Raw genomic sequence first — 23,575 nt, 5'->3', positions numbered from 1 at the left:
CCTCACCCTCGTCCGCCGCCACGCCGTCCCGGAGCCGTCGCTCGCCGCTACCCCAACTCTTCCGCCCGCCGGACTCCCCGTCCCTGCCTCTCCTTCGCCGGTCGTCCCCGTCCGCCTCGGCCACCACGACCACCGCGCCGACGCACCTCTCCGACGCCACTACGACCGTCCCGAGCTCTCCATCGACCTCCTCTCAGTGAGCCATGTCCGTTCCCCTCTTCCCGTCGATCCCATCGTCGATTGGCATTGTCCCGCTCGCGCCCGAAGCTCGGGACGACCTCGCGCTCACCGAGCCGCCCCTGGCCGTGCCCGCGCGCGTCAGCCGCGCCCCAGACTCCAAGCCCCGCGTGCTGGCCGTCGGCCCCAGCCTCACCGCACTCATGCACTCGACCCCGCCCATCTGGCGGCGCCCTGCCACTCCCTCTGCTCGCCACTTCTGCTACCTGGCACACACGCCCCCGTCCAGCCACTGCTGCCCCTTGCCCAGCGCTCCTTGCCGCGGGCGCCTCTCCACCGGCCATGGCCTCGCCGTGGCCACCGCCCCCTGCTCCGGCGCCTTGCCGGGCCCGCCCGCACCTAAGCGTGCGCCCGCTCAGGCCGCGTCCTGCACCCGCGCCCGCTAAGCGCGCCCGATAGGCCCCTATGCCTATGACATGTGGGGCCCAGCCCCTGGAACGTTAAAAAAAGAGATATAAAAATGAATTAAAAATAAATAAATAAATAAATATATTAATTAATTAATTAATTAACTAGATTAATTAAGTTAATTAAATCCTGAATAGTTGACTAGTTAATTAAACTAAGTAACAGTTAATTAGATATCAGTCTATGACAGAATGGACCCACGCGTCAGTTTGACGAAGTCAACTGACTGTTGATTGCTGATGTCATGATGAGGTCAGCATACACTATTCTGGATAATGTTAGAATTAAATAGATAAATAAATTCAGAAAATGATTAAAACTTTAGAAATACATAGAAAATAAACCGTAGCTCAGATGAAAATGATTTCTACATGAAAGTTGCTTAGAACGATGAGACGAATCCAGATACGCAACCCGTTCATCTGCCACGCGTCTCTAGCATAGTGAACCTGCAACTTTTCACCTCCGGTTCATCTGTCCGAAAATGCGAAACACCGGGGATACTTTCCCGGATGTTTCCCCCTTTCGCCGATATCACCTACTACCGTGTTAGGGCACACCGAACACCGCGTATTGCCTTGTTACGCTTTGTGATGCTTTGATTGCTCTGTTATTTATTGTGTTCCCTCTCCACTACTTCTTTTCGGTAGACCCCGAGACTGCCGGCGACCCCCAGTTCGACTACGGTGTTGACGACTCGTCCTTCTTGCCAGAGCAACCAGGAAAGCCCCCCCTTGATCACCAGATATCGCCTATTCTTCTCTATACTGCTTGCATTAGAGTAGTGTAGCATGTTACTGTTTGGTTACTCCTATTCTGTTGCATAGCCTGTCATTGTTGCTACTGTCATTGATACCTTACCCTCAATCCTAGATGCTTAGTATAGGATGCTAGTTTATCATCATTGGCCCTACATTCTTGTCAGTCTGCCTTGCTATACTATTGGGCCGTGATCACTCGGGAGGTGATCACGGGTATATACTATACATATATACATACTACAGATGGTGACTAAAGTCGGGTCGGCTCGAGGAGTACCCACAAGTGATTCACGGATTGGGGGCTGAAAGGACCTTTGTCTCGACGGCCCTTTGTGTGGATCTTTGTGGCGGAGCGACAGGGCATGATGAGACCACCTGGGAGACAGGTGGGCCTGGTCCTGGTCGGCTTTCGCGATTGCTTCATAATAACACGCTTAACGAGATCTTGGTATTTGATCTGAGTCTGGCCACTGGCCTATACGCACTAACCAACTACGTGGGAAAGATATGGGCACTCGACGTCGTGGTATCAGCCAAAGCCTTCGTGACGTCAGCGACTGAGCGGCGCGCGCCGGGTTGGACTGCGTAACGCGACTTCCTTTGGAATGGAGGTTGCTAGGTCTGCTCACCGGCCGCGTACGCAATGTGCAGGTGTGCAATGGGCGATGGGCCCAGACCCCTGCGTGCATAGGATTTAGACCGGCGTGCTGACCTCTCTGTTGTGCCTAGGTGGGGCTGCGACGTGTTGATCTTCTGAGGCCGGGCATGACCCAGGAAAGTGTGTCCGGCCAAATGGGATCGAGCGTGTTGGGTTATGTGGTGCACCCCTGCAGGGAAGTTAATCTATTTCGAATAGCCGTGTCCCTCGGTAAAAGGACGACCCGGAGTTGTACCTTGACCTTATGACAACTAGAACCGAACACTTAATAAAACACACCCAAATAAGTTCCACAGACAACCCGATGATCGCTTTTCCACAGGGCGACGAGGGGAGGATCGCCGGGTAGGATTATGCTATGCGATGCTACTTGGAGGACTTCAGTCTACTCTCTTCTACATGCTGCAAGACGGAGGCTGCCAGAATCGTAGTCTTCGATAGGTCTAGCTATCCCCCTCTTATTTTGGCATTCTGCAGTTCAGTCCACTCATATTGCCTCCTTACACATATACCCATGCATATGTAGTGTAGCTCCTTGCTTGCGAGTACTTTGGATGAGTACTCACGGTTGCTTTGCTCCCTCTTTTCCCCCGTTTTCCTCTTCTTCTCGGATGCCGCAACCAGAAGTTGGAGCCCAGGATCCAGACGCCACCATCGACGACGACTACTACTCTGGAGGTGCCTACTACTACGTGCAGCCCGCTAACGACGACCAGGAGTAGTTAGGAGGATCCCAGGCAGGAGGCCTGCGCCTCTTTCGATCTGTATCCCAGTTTGTGCTAGCCATCTTATGGCAACTTGTTTACTTATGTCTGTACGCAGATATTGTTGCTTCCGCTGACTCGTCTATGATCGAGTACTTGTATTCGAGCCCTCGAGGCCCCTGGCTTGTATTATGATGCTTGTATGACTTATTTATGTTTTAGAGTTGTGTTGTGATATCTTCCCGTGAGTCCCTGATCTTGATCGTACACGTTTGCGTGCATGATTAGTGTATGATTGAATCGGGGGCGTCACAAATTATTTTCATTAGTCAACATATTATTCAATAGCAATTCAGCTTGACCGACTGTTCTTTCCCTGAAAACACAACCGGCACAACTATCCAAGTGGTCCTTGGAAGCATCAGTTAGTCCATTATAAAAGATATCAAGTATTTCATTTTTCTTAAGAGGATGATCAGGCAAAGCATTAAGTAACCGGAGAAGCCTCCCCCAAGCTTGTGGGAGAGTCTCTTCTTCAAGTTGCACAAAGTTATATATTTCCCTCAAGGCAGCTTGTTTCTTATGAGCAGGAAAATATTTAGCAGAGAAGTAATAAATCATATCCTGGGGACTACGCACACAACCAGGATCAAGAGAATTAAACCAAGTTTTAGCATCACCCTTTAATGAGAATGGAAATATCTTAAGGATATAATAGTAGTGAGATTTCTCATCATTAGTGAACAGGGTAGCTATATCATTCAATTTAGTAAGATGTGCCACAACAGTTTCAGATTCATAGCCATAAAAAGGATCAGATTCAACCAAAGTGATTATCTCAGGATCAACAGAGAATTCATAATCCTTATCAGTAACAAAGATAGGTGAAGTAGCAAAAGCAGGGTCATATTTCATTCTAGCATTTAGAGATTTCTGTTTCCATTTAGCTAGTAACTTCTTAAGATCAGATCTATCATTGCAAGCAAGAATAGCTCTAGCAGTTTCTTCATCCATAACATAACCCTCAGGAACAACAGGTAATTCATACTTAGGGGGAGAACCTTCATCATCACTATCTTCAATAATATCATCTTCAATAATTTCATTCTCTCTAACCCTAGCAAGTTGTTCATCTAGAAATTCACCTAATGGCAAAGTAGTATCCAGCATAGAAGTAGTTTCATCATAAGTATCATGCATAGTAGAAGTGGCATCATCAATAACATGCGACATATCAGAATTCATAGCAGTAGCAGGTTTAGGTGTCGCAAGCTTACTCAAAACAGAAGGAGAATCTAGTGCAGAGCTACATGGCAGTTCCTTACCTCCCCTCGTAGTTGAGGGAAAAATCTTAGTTCTTTCGTCTTTCAAGTTCCTCATAGTGATCAGCAGATATAAATCCCAAGTGACTCAAAGAATAGATCTATGCTCCCCAGCAACAACGCCAGAAAATAGTCTTGATAACCCACAAGTATAGGGGATCGCAACAGTTTTTGAGGGTAGAGTATTCAACCCAAATTTATTGATTCGACACAAGGGGAGCCAAAGAATATTCTCAAGTATTAGCAGTTGAGTTGTCAATTCAACCACACCTGGATAACTTAGTATCTGCAGCAAAGTATTTAGTAGGAAAGTAGTATGGAAGTAATGGTAAAGGTGGCAAAAGTAACAGTAGAAGTTTTGTAGTAATTGTAACAGTAGCAACGGTAAAGTTAATAAGCAAAACACGATATGTGAAAAGCTCGTAGGCATTGGATAAGTGATGGATAATTATGTCGGATGCGATTCATCATGTAATTATACCTACTAATAAAGCAAGGTGCGTTTCTACGAATGTTTCATCCGTTCACCCATATTGTTATTTTTTTCACATATTTTTCTATCCGAGGTGGTACTAAAATATTTCTTACAGCCTAAATTTCGCACATCTCTCCTGGGCCTCCTTTATTTCATGTGTCCCCTGCATGGGCCAAACTTGGCCCTATTGGAGAGCAGCTAAAAATAAAAATGGTGATCACGTGGGCTCGAACTCACAACCTCTGCTTCCACTAATAAGTCCGCTACCACCCGAGCTAGCTTGTGTTTCATTAGAACATATGGTTCCTTACTAATAGGTCCACCGATTCTTAATATATTATAATTTGTCTAAAAATATCAGTAACCCACATTGAGAATCAATAAAAAGATGAAAAAGAGGAACACTCTACAAAAAAAGGAAACATGCATGCATAATTGTGCGGGTTTGTGGGAAACAAAAGAGAGAGATCTGATGAGAGACAAAACTATTTATGCATGCTGGGGAACTAATTAAGCGGGATTGATGATAATTAAACGAGATTGATTTGATGAGAGGAAAAAGGGGAGGGATGCAATTTTTGCATGCTGGGGAACTAGTTAAGTGGATTGATGGTAATTAAACGAGATTGATTTGATGAGAGGAAAGAGTGGAGGGATGCTCGTGTTTTGCATGGCTTTGTGTAAGTAGATATTTGATGAGAGAAGAAAGCGGGGAGGCTCTTGCTGCATGCTGGTGGTAATTAAAGTTGGATTTAATTTGACGAGAGAAGAAGCGAAGGCTCGCCCTTTGCATGCACGGCCTTTATTAATTAAGTCGAAACCAAAGAGGTGGATTTCATGAGGCTCGCTTGGGACGACGATAGGAGAAAAGCATAGTAGTGTTAAAAAACAAAAATACGTGAATGTTTTTTGTGTGGCCAAATTACATTTTATTTTAAATTTTTACCTGATAGCATGGCTGTTGCTGCTGCAAGCGGGACGTGGCGTTCCAAGAGCAAACACCCTATGCATCTAGCATAAGCATGCCAATGCAATACCAGTTGCCACTGTTCTTTTTTACTAGAAAAGTTGGAATGCCATGGTGCAACTGACTATGCATATGCTGCAAGTACGGTTGATGGTATTTCAAGTTAGGGGACAATGTTGCAAAGCCGACCACATGAACGCTACAAGGATGACTGGCATCAATGTAAAGTCAAAAGCATATCGTTGCGAGGTCAATCGGTAGATTTGTCCCCTAAAAAATTGCGTGTAGATTTCAATATTCTCGAGAAGTAAGTTTTCTTTGCATCATTGTTAGGGCTGGTTTTTTGATTAACGCGCAGCTGATATACATTTCTTCTACACCTCTGCGTGAGGCTCCCTCTCGTGGCTCCGTTCCATGCTATCATACCAAGCGACGAATGTTTTGATGAACACATCAATTTTCTCTCCCGTTGCAACGCACGGGCCCTTTTGCTAGGAGTTATAACATAGGGTGACATAGAACTAACTCCAGTTCATGAATATAATGTAGGCATGTATTCCGAATATAGTGATACGTGCTTATGGAAGAGAACTTGCATGACATCTTTTGTCCTACCCTCCCGTGGCAGCGGGGTCCTAGTGGAAACTAAGGGATATTAAGGCCTCCTTTTAATAGAGTACCAGACCAAAGCATTAACACATAGTGAATACATGAACTCCTCAAACTACGGTCATCACCTAGAAGTATCCCGATTATTGTCACTTCGGGGTTGTCGGATCATAACACATAATAGGTGACTATAGACTTGCAAGATAGGATCTAGAACTCACATATATTCATGAAAACATAATAGGTTCAGATTTGAAATCATGGCACTTGGGCCCTAGTGACAAGCATTAAGCATAGCAAAGTCATAGCAACATCAATCTCAGAACATAGTGGATACTAGGTATCAAACCCTAACAAAACTAACTTGATTACATGGTAAATCTCATCCAACCCATCACCGTCCAGCAAGCCTATGATGGAATTACTCACGCACGTCGGTGAGAATCATGAAATTGGTAATGGAGGATGGTTGATGATGACGACGGCGACGAATCCCCCTCCCCGGAGCCCCGAACGGACTCCAGATCAGCCCTCCCGAGAGAGATTAGGGCTTGGCGGCGGCTCCGTATCGTAAAACGCAATGAAACTTTCTCTTTGATTTTTTTCTCCGTGAAAGAGAATATATGGAGTTGGAGTTGAGGTCAGTGGACATCCAGGGGGCCCACGAGGCAGGGGGAGCGCCTAGGGGGAGGGGGCGCGCCCCCACCCTCATGCACAAGGTGTGGGCCCCCTGGACTTGATTCTTTCGCCAGTATTTTTTATATTTTCCAAAAATAATCTCCATGGATTTTCAAGTCATTCTAAGAACTTTTGTTTCTGCACAAAAATAACACCATGATAGTTCTGCTGAAAACAACGTCAGTCCGGGTTAGTTTCATTCAAATCGTGCAAGTTAGAGTCCAAAACAAGGGCAAAAGTGTTTGGAAAAGTAGATACGATGGAGACGTGTCACAATCCATGGAAAGGATGCCAACAGGTGGTTTCTATGAAACTTGTGTGCCTGTACAACATGTGGAACTTTGTGGAAAGTGTTGTGACTTCATATGCTATGGTGGCAACTTTTGTGTGTCTGCACATCTTTCTAAACCTTGTGGTAGTGTTAGATATTTCTACGAGATGTATTGATGAGCTTCAGGCTTGTCGTAGTTCATGCAGATTAATTGTGTGGTGTTCTGATGAAATGTCAATGTGTACTGATGCATTCCAAAATTGTGTTTTATTTTCAGGAAAAAAATTGTCGTGTTTTTGGTGGCCAAGTATTATTGACATGGAGATGAATAACTATGTAGATGCGCTCCTACTTTTTTTTGGGAAAAACAAGATGCCTTTGCATACTTCAAAGTTGTTGCTTGCTCCCATCAATCAATTGCGCAAGTTCAGTAGCTGTCGTCGAGCATGTTCAGAAGTATGCCCTTTGTGCAAAAGTGTGAATTTTTGTCAGTATTTTGTATATTTCATTTGGCAGAGGCTTCATGTGATCTTGTGGAGCTTTATAGATGTACTGCCATTACACTTTTAAGGCCCTATAGTTCATTATATCATACATGTGTGGCCATTCAGTATGTATTACAGGATCAGTTCTTAAAAAAGAAGAACACATACATAGTTCGGTCAAAAACAAATGATCAGTTCGATAGAGCTCTCTCCTTCCTATTTTGGTTGATGTCCACAAATGGACAAAAAATTGTATCACAAATGTTCTATTATTACTGACATATAAGTACAAAAAAATTTGAGAAAAGTTTACAAAATAAATGCTAGGAGGTTCATTTCGTGTTCGCTTAAATGTCTTCTGTGCAAGTGTGGAGGGCCGGTAAGTTCTACTACCAGTCTACGCCAAGTTTAGGGGTATTGCCACTGATGGAAAGGACAATGAGCCAACGATGTTGGATCATAGGTTGAAGGAGGCCGGGTCAAGGCACCATGACTGGTTGTTGTTGTATGTTGGTGTCGTGCTTGTTGATGTGTTGACTAGCAGATCAATATATATGCATGTTGTTTGCTTTTGACATGGTAAATATAAACTATTGGTACAAATTCTAGTTCCTATATCAGAAAAGTTCATTGAGAAAAAAATACCAGTTCAATGGATACGTTGTATCTGTTTATCACATATACTTGCGAAAGAGTTCAAAATGTTCTTCCCTTTCTGGAAATTACATGTGATTATTCATTTCTTTTTGGGCCATACAAACACCCATCCCATATTTGGATAGAGAAAGTGGCTGTGGGTTTTGGAGCAATACCACTAAGCACTTGAGCAACAAGATCATTAAGCAACACCCATCCCATTTTAATAGTATTGGCTTTCCTATGGACCCAATGCGATCTTGGATCACTTAAATAGAAATGAAGAGTCTTGAGCTTTTGCCAATCCTTGTCCTTAGCAGTTTGAAGGGGTCGACAATCCTATTGTCCTTGCCACTCCATTGTTGAACTTGTCTGAAATACACTGGATAAAACTATTAGTCTAACAAAATATATGTTGACATTAATGAGCAAAATCACCCAAGGGGCACTTGTGCTTTCAGTGTCCCCCTTTTCGGTAATTGATGACAACATACATCAAAGATTTAATTAAATAATAGAGTGATTAGTAAGTAAAGCTTTGGAAGAACATGTAACTTGCAAGAGCTCCCCCTACATGTGTGCAATCATGTAATGATAGAATGAAAAACATGTGAATGCACAACATGATAGAGTAAGCGATGATCTACATGTATCTTGGCCATACGCATTAGAGCAGAAAGAAGTGATGCGAGATGTACCTTCATGTTTATGATTTCCTCTTGCAAACAATATGTGCAAAAGCAAGAGATCATCATGCACATGAGTGAGATGCATACACTTACCTTGTGGTCCTTGAACTGACTCTTGAAGAAGCAATCTTGAGAAAACGAGGTTAGATAACACAAGAGAACTTCAAGCAAGAAAGAGATTTCAAGATCCACAAGAATACCAAGACTGGGATGACATGCAATGGGTGAGTACCAAAAAGTGAGTACTTCATTTAGGTATAGACATGTCCCCAAGAAGTTAAGGATTTTCAATAAATTTCCAAGGATTTTTCTCCCCCTAAACATGGACTCTTTCTCCCCCTGAATCTAGTACTGGATAATGGGAGAAGGTAGGGTGAGATCAAATAGAGCAGAAATAAGTCAGATAAATAGAAATGAATCAAAGCAGATAAAGGCTCAAGTAAAATTACTGACATGTCTTTCCCCTCTTAAAGACATGTGAATTCTCTCCTCTTTATGAAAGTGCATCTCTCTTCCTTTCTTAGAAGAGAACTGTAAGGATAAGCTTTGGTGTGCTCTCTCTTTAAGCTTTGTTGTGCTCTCTCTCCCCCTTTGACATCAATTTCCAAGAAGGGTAGTCTTCATGGATATGGTTCAAGTGAGTATAGTCCTTGAGTGGCACAATTCAGCAGAATGCAGCTTAAGATGCAGATAGAGGGAAAGAATCATTGAGTGGAGCTGAAAAGAGATTATCAATGCAAGATGACAAAAAATGTTTTCTCAGCAGTGAAATCAGTGGCTCTGAGTTATATCAATCGGTGACTACGACATGAGGCAGTCATAGACAGAGCATATCGGTGAGACTGAGTTAGTCCATTTCGGTTGAAGCGATGAGCTGTGTACAAGTAGTACTTGTGCTTTGGTCTAGCCGATAGGCGTGGATCGGTGGAACCGAGTTCATTGCAGAGAAGATTTTGTCAACTCAATTCACTTACAAATGAAATTTCACAAAGATTTTCAAGGAATTCTGATAAAGTTTGTAATGAATTAAAACTTAGAGAAAATGACAAGAAAGAGGATCTAGATGAAGTTTTTTTGCTAGAAGGGAAACACAATAGAAAAGAAAATGCAACTAAGAAGGGGAACACTAGAGAACTTCATTTAGAGATGGTCGGTGGCATAGTCACCTATGTTAGAGTATATTGACTTAGGTGTCAAGTGAGATCACTTGATCATAGGCCATACTCATCGTTAAGATCAAAATGGGGTTGCCATTTTCCGTTTAAGCATCTCAATGTTTTGTCATCTTGTGAGTTGCTTTGGCTCATGTCTTGGAGCAAAGCTTCTCTAAGATGGAAAGACATACCTTGGGATTGTTGTTGAATTTTATCACATAATTGAACTTGTGGTGGATGCTCAATGTTGATGTTGTCCATCATGAGTTGGAGCACCCTTTGGAATTTGAAGCTCACCTTCCTAAATGGGTTAGTCTCGCAAGGACTAGCACTTGTGTATCCAAATTGACAAGAGTGAAATTCATCATGCAGAAATTGTCAAAGAATATGTTGAATGTGCTCATGCTTCCTTGATTTCAACAACCAAAGCATATCTACTTGGTTATGACAAGATTGCTCAAGTTATGAGTGAGGTGCAATCTTGTGGAGTGAGGTTCATCCAAGTACCTACAAGGGTGCAAATATATCCAAGATAAATGATCATTATCAAGGATTAGTCACATAGGCTCATACCTTGCATGTATCCAAAAAGCTTCTACTCCAAATTTTAGGCATCAATGATGTTCAATTCACTTCTCAGCGACAAAATATCTTTTCGTCAAGCTGTTTAGTGAAGATATATGCCAATTGCTTGTTGATACGAGCATGCTTAAGATCAATGTATCCTTTAGCAACATGATCATGAATGAAATGATGAAGAACTTCAATATGTTTAGTTCGAGAATGTTGCACGAGATTGTATGCAATCTTAATAGCACTCTCATTGTCGCAAAGCAATGGAACATGTCTCACATGTATCCCATAATCTTTAAGAGTTTGGGTCATCCAAAGTAATTGAGCACAACATGATCCCGCGGCAATGTATTCTGCTTTGACGGTGGATAATGATACCGAGTTTTGTTCCTTGGGGGACCAAGAGACAAGGGATCTACCAAGAAATTGACATGTACCCGAAGTGGATTTTCTATAAATCTTGTCATGGTGTTGTCGGTGCACTAGGAATGGGGTCCCTAGTACTCCTAACTTGTGCACAGACGGTAGCAGTGTTCCCGGCAAAGGGCCTTGGCAGGGACGGATAATGGACCAAAAAAGCCACTCTTCATGAGATCAAAGAGTACATTAAGAAGACCAAGCCTTGAAACAAGCTACAAGATTCACAACAGAAGTGACTGACCACGACAAAGATGGACCGGCAAGTCAAGACCTGACAAGCCCTTTGAACGTGGTTTTTCCGCCAAATCACCAGCGCTCCACTTCTCTGGCCAGCTGGTCATTGGTCAGTGAGGTGTCGAGCCTACAAGTGGTTAGGTGAAGAAAGCTCGTGTGTGTCAGCTTGGTAGGAAGATAAATTACCTTTATTCACACCCTTCCTAATGTCATGTCATGCTAATAGGAGGTGGTTGGATACTCAGCGCGACAGCCTTGCCGGGATTCAACCTCCACACGACACCTAGCAGCGCATTTAATGCATTTTTTCCTAACTGGCAGAGTTAGGTATGATAGCTCTGTATCATTCTAAATTTCTAATCATCCCTGTAATGACCTTTTTGCCACAGTGATAACCCCTTGATCTATAAAAGGAGGTCCAGGGCAACATTTACAGGGGTTCGAACCTTTGCAACTCTCATGCATAGGTATTCATGCTGCTCTCTCCTAGCCACTTGCCGAGGGAGAGTGCTCTGTGTGTTTGTGCCCAACACCACCCAATACATCAAAGCATGAGTAGGGTTTTACGCTCACAAGCGGCCCAAACCTGGGTAAAAACATGGTGCCTCTCGTTGCCCTTGCTCTTTGCGTCGATCGCCTCCTTTGCCGAACCAGCAAAGGGGCTGCATTGCCCTATAGTTCACCGGATCTACACCAACATCTTTGGCGCGCCAGGCAGGGGAGCTACATTGGCGTGAATCAAGATAGCAAGCAGCGCGTCATCTGCATCAAGTTATGCGTCTTCTTCATCATCCATGGCGCCCAAGAAGAAGGGCTCCGTGGTGACAAAATCATCCTCGTCCAAGCTCCTACCACACTCGCCTGCGGATGGCGCAGGTGGCGCCGCCGCGACAGGCGGTGCAGAAGCCACGGGGGGTGCGGCCGGCACAGGAGGTGCAGTCGCTGTGCCCGCTGATGACCCACAAGTCTAGGGGATCTATCGTAGTCCTTTCGATAAGTAAGAGTGTCGAACCCAACGAGGAGCAGAAGGAAATGACAAGCGGTTTTCAGTAAGGTATTCTCTGCGAGCACTGAAATTATTGGTAATAGATAGTCTTGTGATAAGATAATTCGTAACGGGTAACAAGTAACAAAGGTAACTAAGGTGCAGCAAGGTGGCCCAATCCTTTTTGTAGCAAAGGACAAGCCTGGACAAACTCTTATATAAAGCAAAGCGCTCCCGAGGACACATGAGAATTATCCTCAAGCTAGTTTTCGTCATGCTCATATGATTCGCGTTCGTTACTTTGATAATTTGATATGTGGGTGGACCGGTGCTTGGGTGCTATCCTTACATGGAAAAGCCTCCCACTTATGATTAACCCCTCGCACAAGCATAAGCCCCTTACGAAGCAACACATAAACTAGGGTTTAAGCTTCTTTCACTCTAGCAACCCATCATCTACCTATTACTTCCCAATGACTTCCCCTAGGCCCAAATCATGGTGAAGTTTCATGTAGTCGGCGTTCACATAACACAAGTAGAGGAAAGACAACATACATCTCATCAAAATATCGAACGAATACCAAATTCACATGATTACTTATAACAAGACTTCTCCCATGTGCTCAGGAACAAACATAACTACTCACAAAGCATATTCATGTTCATAATCAGAGGGGTATTAATAAGCATTAAGGATCTGAACATATGATCTTCCACCGAATAAACCAACTAGCATCAACTACAAGGAGAAATCAACACTACTAGCAACCCACAGGTACCAATCTGATGTTTTGGGACAAAGATCGGATACAAGAGGTGAACTAGGGTTTGAGAGGAGATGGTGCTGGTGAATATGTTGATGGAGATTGACCCCCTCTCAATGAGAGGATCGATGGTGATGACGATGGTGGTGATTTCCCCCTCCCGGAGGGATGTTTGCCCGGCAGAACAGCTCCACTGGAGCCCTAGATTGGTCCTGCCCAGGTTCCGCCTCGAGATGGCGACGCTTCGTGCCGAAAACTTCTCTATGATTTTTTCCAGGGCAAAAGACACCATATAGTAGAAGATGGGAGTCGGGGGCCTACCAGGGGGCCCACAAGGCAGGGAGGCGCGCCCAGGATGGTAGGGCGCGCCCTCCACCCTCATGGCTAACTGGTGGCCCCCCTCTGGTGCTTTCTTCGCCCAATATTTTTAATATATTCCAAAACCAATCTCCATGAAGTTTCAGGACTTTTGGAGTTGTGTAGAATAGGTCTCTAATATTTGCTCCTTTTCCAGTTCAGAATTCCAGCTTCCGGCATTCTCCCTCTTCATGTAAACCTTATAAAATAAGAGAGAAATGCATAAGTATTGTGATATAATGTGTAGTAACAGCCCATAATGCAATAAATATTGATATAAAAGCATGATGCAAAATGGACGTATCAACTCCCCCAAGCTTAGACCTTGCTTGTCCTCAAGCGAAAGCCGATATCGAAAAATATGTCCACATGTTTAGAGATAGAGGTATCGATAAAATAAAATACGGACATGAGGGCATCATGATCATATTTAGAACAACAATATATATTGTCATATGATTTCTTATGCTAGATTAACAATCTATTCACAATGTACAGTATGAATCAGAAACTTCATTGAAAACTAACAAACTATGATCTCGATCATTGAAGCAATTGCAACTTATCATAACATTGGAAAGAGTCAATATAAGAGCTTTTCAGCAAGTGCACATACTCAACTATCATTTAGTCTTTCACAATTGCTAACACTCACGCGATACTTATGGGTACAAAGTTTCAATTGGACACAGAGAAAGATAGGGGCTTATAGTTTCGCCTCCCAGCTTTTTACCTCAAGGGTAATGTCAACAATAAACTTTATGAAAACCTATATCCAAGTGGATTTATATATCTGGATCTCTCCAACACACAGTGCTTGCCAAAGGATAAAAGTGTAAAAAGGAAAGGTGAAGGTCACCATGACTCTTGTATGAAGGTAGACGGTAAAAATAAAAGATAGGCCCTTCGCAGAGGGAAGCAGAGGTTGTCATGCGCTTTTATGGTTGGATGCACATAATCTTAATGCAAAAGAATGTAACTTTATATTGCCACTTGTGAAAGGGACCTTTATTATGCGGTCCATCGCTTTTATTTCTTCCATATCACAAGCTCGTATAAAGCTTATTTTCTTCACACTAATAGATCATACATATTTAGCAATTTTTATTGCTTGCACCGGTGACAACTTACTTGAAGGATCTTACTCAATCCAAAGGTAGGTATGGTGGACTCTCATGGCAAACTGAGTTTAGGGATGTTTGGAAGCACAAGTAGTATCTCTACTTGGTGCAAAGAATTTGGCTAGCATGAGAGGGAAAGGCAAGCTCAACATGTTGGATGATCCATGAAAATATAACTTCTTCAGATATAAGAAAACATAACCCATTACGTTGTATTCCTTGTCCAACATCAACTTTTTAGCATGTCATATTTTAATGAGTGCTCACAATCACAAAATATGTCCAAGATAGTATATTTATATGTGAAAACCTCTCTTTATTTATTACTTCCTATTAATTGCAACGATGACCAAAACTATGTTTGTCAACTCTCAACAACTTTTATTCATCATACTATTTATATGTGAAGTCATTACTCTCCATAAGATCAATATGATCTTTCTATTTTTTTATTCTTTCTTTAATTCTCTCAAGATCATAACAAGATACCAAAGCTCTCAACTCAAAACTACTCTTTATTATATATAGCTCATGGACTGATTAAATAGATAGAAACCAAACAAAACTCAAAGCTAGATCATACTAAAATTGTACTCTACTAGATCAAGATATAACCAAAAGGATCAAACTAAGAAAAACAATAAAGATACAGGTGTAATGGTGATACGATTGTCGGTGTCAAAACCGGCAAATCTCGGGTACGGGGTCCCGAACTGTGTGTCTAAGGATCAAAGGTAACAGGAGGCAGGGGACACAATGTTTACCCAGGTTCGGGCCCTCTTAATGGAGGTAATACCCTACTTCCTGCTTGATTGACTTTGATGAGTATAGGGGTTTACAAGAGTTGATCTACCTCGAGATTGTAATGGCTAAACCCTAGATGTCTAGCCTGTATGATTGTGTTCCCCTCTAAGGACTAAACCCTCCGATTTATATAGGCACCGGAGAGGACTAGGGTTGCACAAAGTCGGTTTACAGAGGAAGGAATCTACTCATCCGGACGCCAAGCTGGTCGTCCACGCAAAGGAGAGTCCCATCCGGACACGTGAGAAGGCCTTCGGTTCTGTATCTTCCCGGCCCGTCCGTCCGGCCCTTGTCACATAGGCCGGCTCTCCGAGGACCCCATAATCAAGGACTCCCTTAGTAGCCCCAGAACTTGCCTTCAATGACGACGTTGTATCCGACTTCATGTCTTCGGCTTTGCAAGGTGAGTTCCCCATTGTGCTACATATACTTTGTCCTTTTCATTTTAAATATTGTACTCTTCAGCTTCTGTGCCACTGTCACCTCGGCTTCCACGTGTCAGACGAATACGAAGGGTCTAAGTATTTTTACGAATAACCCCTCGACCACGTAGGGAAGGCGCTTATTTAAGAGATTGAATTTCAGATGCCATTCCTCACCAGACAAAAATCCTTAGAGCTTCCCATAAGAAACTAACCAAAGATAGCCAACTCTCCTTGTTCCTCCTCGCGTCCCTGCGGCCCTCAAGAAGGCGACTGGGAGAGCTGCTCGGTGCCTCATGCCCAATTGACCAAGCTTCAGGTGCAGGGATACCTCCCTCCATCAGATCTAGTCCCCGTTCGGGTGGGATTAACTTCCTTCAATGGCGAAGCCCTGGCAGAGAAATTCCCCAACCCCAATAAAGGGGGTGTGTGTGCTTCGTTTCCTTCCTGCTGAGGGGCGTGGGATTTCTAATCCACCCTTTCCTTAGAGGTCTTCTCAAGTATTACGGTCTCCAACTGCACAACCTCATGTCAGGCTCCATTCTACACATTGTGGGCTTTGTTGCTCTTTGCGAGTTGTTCCTGGGCTGCGAGGCCCATTCTGACTTATGGAGGAAATATTTCTGCCTCGTCCCTCAATCCCAGAAGGGATCCATATTCAAGGTGGGCGGTGCCGAAGTATGGCGTATAGGCGGAACATGATACCTGTCCAGCACTCCGAAGAGTGGCCCTCGGAGTGGTTTTACATCGAAGATGTTGTCCTTCTTATTACAGGATCAGTTCTTAAAAAAGAAGAACACATACATAGTTCGGTCAAAAACAAATGATCAGTTCGATAGGGCTCTCTCCTTCCTATTTTGGTTGATGTCCACAAATGGACAAAAAATTGTATCACAAATGTTCTATTATTACTGACATATAAGTACAAAAAAATTTGAGAAAAGTTTACAAAATAAATGCTAGGAGGTTCATTTCGTGTTCGCTTAAATGTCTTCTGTGCAAGTGTGGAGGGCCGGTAAGTTCTACTACCAGTCTACGCCAAGTTCAGGGGTATTGCCACTGATGGAAAGGACAATGAGCCAACGATGTCGGATCATAGGTTGAAGGAGGCCGGGTCAAGGCACCATGACTGGTTGTTGTTGTATGTTGGTGTCGTGCTTGTTGATGTGTTGACTAGCAGATCAATATATATGCATGTTGTTTGCTTTTGACATGGTAAATATAAACTATTGGTACAAATTCTAGTTCCTATATCAGAAAAGTTCATTGAGAAAAAAATACCAGTTCAATGGATACGTTGTATCTGTTTATCACATATACTTGCGAAAGAGTTCAAAATGTTCTTCCCTTTCTGGAAATTACATGTGATTATTCATTTCTTTTTGGGCCATACAAACACCCATCCCATATTTAGATAGAGAAAGTGGCTGTGGGTTTTGGAGCAATACCACTAAGCACTTGAGCAACAAGATCATTAAGCAACACCCATCCCATTTTAATAGTATTGGCTTTCCTATGGACCCAATGCGATCTTGGATCACTTAAATAGAAATGAAGAGTCTTGAGCTTTTGCCAATCCTTGTCCTTAGCAGTTTGAAGGGGTCGACAATCCTATTGTCCTTGCCACTCCATTGTTGAACTTGTCTGAAATACACTGGATAAAACTATTAGTCTAACAAAATATATGTTGACATTAATGAGCAAAATCACCCAAGGGGCACTTGTGCTTTCAGTGTCCCCCTTTTCGGTAATTGATGACAACATACATCAAAGATTTAATCAAAGACATCTGCTCAAAAAGAGTTTTCCCTCTGCGACTCACCCACCGCACTACATTGTGCTCCCAAGGGGCGACGCTCGCACCAACGTACTGCAGCAAAGGCGTCCTCTAAGAAGATGACGCTTGCACAAGGCGCGTTTTTGAAAAGAAAGGAAAACAACGATACAGTAGGGCCCTCTTATGCGTCAAAGAGGTATGATCCTTTAGCACGCACTCAACAGATAGATCGGATGGTGACGTTCCCTGTTGTGCCATATTGCAGGAGGAGTGTGCGCCGGACTGCATCCAGAGACCTGGCCGACCATGCACAGACTAATCCAGCCCCGGACCCTGCCACAAGGACTGGAGGGGATGCGGGAGCAATGCCGGATTGTCATCTCCCAGAGGATTCGGATAATGTATCCATCACGAACTCCAAGTGGAGAGTGCGATGAATCACCGGCGACGGAGAGTGGCTATGCGTGGCCCGAACTTCACCGAAAAGGCATTCAATGCTTTCAGCTCAACATACGCTTATATCCGAGCTGCTCGAGATGGACTTGCTGGAGCCACTCACTAGCTTTCAAAGGATATGCGGGTAAGTATCTTTATGCAGATTCAATAATCATATGCCAGTAGCCCCCGAGTCTTGAAGCAGTTGGACCAACTGATTTGAGAGTTGTTATATTGTCAGGTGCTCATGGAGAGGAATAACACATTATCAAAAGAGCTAGAAGAATGCTGAACTAAGCTGAATGCTACCACCGCCAAACTGGAAAATTTGAAGAAGTCCAAGAACGCACCGGATGGTAAGTATAGCAGCAGCTCAGAAATAAGATTCCGTGCCTACAACAAGGTTGCTTAACTATGCTTTTGTCTCATTGGTAGGCTCGACAGATCAGCTGGAGGAGAGGCTAAGGGTTGCTCAAGCGGACAAACAACATGCCGAAGGGCAAGAAGCCGCTGGTCAACGTGTATTGACACAGACCATTAATGAGAAGAACATACTACACGATGCAAATATCAAGCAAGACGAAGAACTGAAGGATTTAAGAGCCCAATTATCGGATGCTTCGAAGGAGAACAAGAAGCTGAAAGGCAGCATATTCAATATGCTCTTTAACCTATCTATCACACGGTCTCCTGTTTTGAAAATTTTATAAGTTTACTTCTGTAGGTTTGCTAAACGGACGTCCCAAAGGAGAAGTGTCTGGATTCCAAGGCGACCTGCTATAGAGCTGTCCAAAGTGCACGAGCGAGCTCGGAAAGCATTGAGGAACATGGCTAAGGCTTTATGGCCATCGTATCCACCACCAGGAAGTATGGATGAGCTTGCGAATTTATTCAAGGGAGCTCGTCCCCGTTTGGAGATATGGAAGATATCAGCGTGTCGGGAAGGCACCCGAGAAGCCTGGGCCATGGTGAAAACGCGGTATACCAAACTTGATCCGAATCATATGGCCCGGGTCGGACCTCGGGGACCAGATGGACAAGAAATTCTTGTTAGCTTAGTGTACGATTAAGTGAAAATAGCCGCTAAGTTTTCTCAAAAGGATTGTTAGCTAGACAACCTACTAGAGGGTCTAGAGGAAGAAGAAGTTTTTTAGTCCAAGTAGCAGTTTACTTTATCAACAAACTTACCTCCAGCCGAATTTTAAAACGATTGTCATGGCAGACTTTCCGCTTCGACCTCCAAAACCCGAGGTTTGGAGGGTTTTCGGATATTATACCCTTGGTAATCACCCAGGTATGTTCGGAAACTAGGTAGTCCGATCATAGTTGCTTAAAAAGACAAGTTGTATTTGGGGAGTTATGTTATATTACATTTGATCGTAAGAAACATCTTCCAGAGAATAGTTCCATTAAGGGTTCCTTTCCTTGGGCCAGCATGCGTTTTTGCGCATGCAGAAGGGGTGGTGCGAAAAATCACAGTACGCATTATAATTTGGGGACGTATATATTGTAGCGAGGGCAGTTCGTCTCTTGTCCGCCGAACGACTATTCCCTTAAGAACGCTAGCTTTTGGCTTTACCCGTCTGAGGTACACATCCAGATAACCCGGTTGTAACAATCGCAGAGGTGCCCCCTTTATACCCTAGCCGAACAAGCGGGAACGTAGGGCATAAGCACAGGAGCCAGGCAACCCAGCTTGGCAAAAACTTAAGTCATAAAGGTGCTTATAGTGGCAAAGACAGGACACATACGAGTAGACAACACATATATACGGTGAGCTTGACGCTCCAAAATAATAATCATAATAAGCTTCTGTGAGAAGAAGCCCCCAGGTATTATGGGGTATGTACATTTAATGATGTATATCCCTCGAGTGTGCGGTTTATCCGAACACCGGTAGAAGTCGTAAAAAACGAAAAAGAGAGAAAAAGGGTGAGAGGGAGAAAAGAAAATACGAAGAAGTTATAAGGGCGAACTTAGGCATAGAATCTTCGGAGCCGAGCAGCGTTCCATGGGTTTGGTTCCAAATGATTATCCGAAGCATTGCGAAGGCGATAGGCTCCTCCAGTGAGAACTTCATCTATAATGAAGGGACCCTCCCATTTGGGCTTGAGCTTGTACTTTTTCTTCTCTGGTAGGCGTAGTACGAGTTCACCAACATTATAAGTCTTTGCCCGTACTTCCCTGCTTTGATATCACTGAGCTTGCTGTTGGTAAAATGCGAAACGGGCCTTCGCGACGTCGCGCTCCTCCTCCAAGTCGTCCAGATCATCCCGCCGATCAAGCTCGACCTCTCTCTCTTCATACATGTGCACTCAGGGTGAGTCATGAATAATGTCGCAAGGCAATACTGCCTCGGCGCCGTACACCATGAAATAAGGTGTATTGTATATACGGTAATGCGATTGAGCGTGGTATGCAGCCCCAGAGTACAGAATCAAGTTCTTCAACCCAATGCTTGTCTGATTCTCGCGGAGATCGCACTAGTCTGGGTTTGATGCCGCTCATTATCAAGCCATTAGCCCGTTCGACATGACCTTGTATGAGGGTGATATACGGAGGCGTAATTGAGCTTGATGCCCAAATTAGCGCACCAGGTTTTCACCTCATCGGCCGTAAAGTCAGAACCGTTCTCAATAATAATACTATGCGGGACACCATAACGGTGTACAACACCGGAGATGAAGTCTATAGCCGGTCTGTCTTCGGCCGCTTTGACTGGTTTGGCTTCTATCCACTTAGTGAACTTGTCGACCATGACCAGTAAATATTTCTTCTTATGGCTTCCCCCTTTAAGGGGTCCGACCATGTCTAGCCCCCAGACCGCAAAAGGCCAAGTAATGGGGATTGTTTGTAAGGCTGTGGGTGGCATATGGCTTTGATTGGCGAAAAGCTGACATCCAACACAGCGCTGTACGAGGTCCTGTGTGTCTGCTCGGGCCGTGGGCCAAAAGAAACCCACATGGAAGGCCTTACTTACAAGGGCCCGAGCTGCGGCATGATGGACACCAAGATCGTCGTGTATTTCAGCCAAGAGATGCCGTCCTTCTTCTTCAGAGATACACCTTTGGAGTACTCCGGTGGTACTTTTCTTTTACAGTTCCCCTCATGGACTTTGTAGGCCTTTGAGCGTCAAACAATGCGACGGGCCTCTGTCTGATCATCAGGGAGATCATTCCTAGTAAGGTAGGCAAGGAAAGGTTCAGTCCATGGGGCAATTACAGCCATGATTTCGTGGGTCAATGGTGTTATCTTTGTGCTCGAACCCCCAACGATATCGGAGCTGTGTTCGGAATCGGGGGGTATAATCGGCTCTGGAATTGTGTTGCTGCTATCATCCTTCCACACTACGGATGGCTTGAAGAGCCTCTCCACGAAGGTGTTAGGTGGGACGGGGTCGCATTTAGGGACCATGAGGGCAAGTATGTCCGTAGCTTGATTACTCTCTCAAGCCACATGATGAAACTCGAGCCCTTCAAACCGAGCTAAAATTTTAAGTATGGCGTTACGATAAGCCGCCATCTTCGAATCTTTTGCATTGAAGTCTCCATTTATTTGCGGTATTGCGAGGTTTGAATCCCCGCGCGCTTTGAGGTGTTGTATGCCCATGGAGACGACAGTCCGGAGAATGTGCAATAGGGCCTCGAATTCGGCTGCATTGTTAGAGTCTGTATATAGTATTTGGAGCATATAACGGATAGTGTCTCCTGTGAGGGATGTCAAGACGACACCAGCCCCCAATCCGGCTAACATTTTAGAGTCGTCGAAGTGCATCACCCAGTTGGAATATGTGTCGTATTCTTTAGGGAGTTCGGCCTCTGTCCATTCGGCGATGAAGTCAGCCAAGACCTGAGATTTGATAGCTCGGCGTGGCTTGTAAATTATTTCAAATGGTAAGAGCTCAATGGCCCATTCGGCAATCAGGCCGGCGGCGTCCCAATTGTTTATAATATCATTAAGTGGTACTTCGGAAGCCACCGTGATGGAGCACTCTTGAAAGTAGTGTCACAGTTTGCGGGATGCCATAAAGACCGCATATGCTATCTTTTGATAATGCAGGTATCGGGATTTGCATGGTGTAAGGACCATTGATACATAATATACTGGTGTTTGAAGTGCGAATTTATGTCCCTCCTCATCTCGTTCGACGACGAGCACCGCACTCACCACCTGGTGAGTTGCAGATATGTAGAGAAGCATCGGTTCACCGATGTTTGGTGCGGCCAGGATTGGGTTACTCGCTAACAGAGCCTTTATTTCTTCCAGTCTGGCTGTGGCAGCGTCCGTCCACACGAAGTGGTCAGTGCGGCATAGCAAGCGATATAATGGCAACACCTTTTCCCCTAGTCTGGAGACAAAACGGCTTAAAGCCGCCACACACTCGACTAATTTTTGGACCTGCTTGAGGTCTGTTGGTGTTGCCAACTGTGACAGGGCTCGGATTTTAGTGGGGTTTGCTTTGATTCCTCTATTGGAGACGATGAACCCAAGCAGCTTTCCGGCTGGAACGCCGAAAACGCATTTTTCTGGATTGAGCCGTATGTCATATGCTCGGAGGTTGTCAAATGTAAGGCGTAAGTCATCCACCAATGAATTGACATGTTTGGTTTTGATGACTACGTCATCTACATATGCCTCCATAATTTTGTCGATCTGTTTTTCTAGGCATGTTTGAATCATGCGTTGGTAGGTTGCGACGGCGTTCTTGAGCCCAAAAGGCATAGTGTTGAAGCAGAAGGGCCCATACAGAGTGATGAATGCCATTGCGGCTTGGTCGGATTCTTTCATCTTAATTTGATGATATCCGTAATATGCGTCGAGGAAGCACAATGAATCGTGCCTTGCGGTTGTGTCAATAATATGGTTGATTAGAGGAGTGGGAAGGGATCCTTAGGGCAAGCCTTGTTAAGGTCTTTAAAATCGACACATAGGCGCCAGGATTTATCCTTCTTAGGTACCATGACCAGGTTTGCTAGCCAGTCCGGATGTTTGATCTCTCTGATAAACCCGACTTCGAGTAGCTTGGCTAGCTCCTCCCCCATAGCATGTCATTTGAGTTCGGAGAATCGGCACAGAGTTTGTTTGACTGGTTTGTATCCTTTCAGTATATTGAGACTATGCTCGGCCAGTCTTCATGGGATACCTCGCATATCCGAAGGGTGCCAGGCAAAAATGTCCTAGTTCTCATGTAGGAATGCGCGTAATGCGCGTCCGCCGTTGGATCCAGCTGTGCCCCAATGGAAGCTGTTTTCTTGGGGTCCGTCAGGTGGACCTGAAATTTGACTATTTTGTCTGCCGGCTTGAAGGAAGTGGATTTGAGTCTCTTGTCGAGGATTACATCGTCCCTATCTATTGTAGAACGTAGAGTGGTCAATTCCTCGTCTGCGAGGGCCTTAGATAATGCCTCAAGGGCTAGAGATGCGGTTTTGTTTTCGGCGTGGAGTGCTATGTCCGGATCATTGGTGATAGTGATGATTCCATTGGGCCCGGGCATTTTGAGCTTCATATACCCGTAATGGGGTATGGCTTGGAAGCACGTGAATGCGTCTCGCCGCAGCAAAGCATGATACCCGCTGTTTAACGGTGCCACATGGAAGCATAACTCTCCGTACCTGTAGTTCTCCGACGT

Source organism: Triticum dicoccoides, chromosome 2B (assembly GCF_002162155.2).
Source record: "Triticum dicoccoides isolate Atlit2015 ecotype Zavitan chromosome 2B, WEW_v2.0, whole genome shotgun sequence".
Taxonomy (NCBI): domain Eukaryota; kingdom Viridiplantae; phylum Streptophyta; class Magnoliopsida; order Poales; family Poaceae; genus Triticum; species Triticum dicoccoides.
This window is presented reverse-complemented; position numbering follows the sequence as displayed.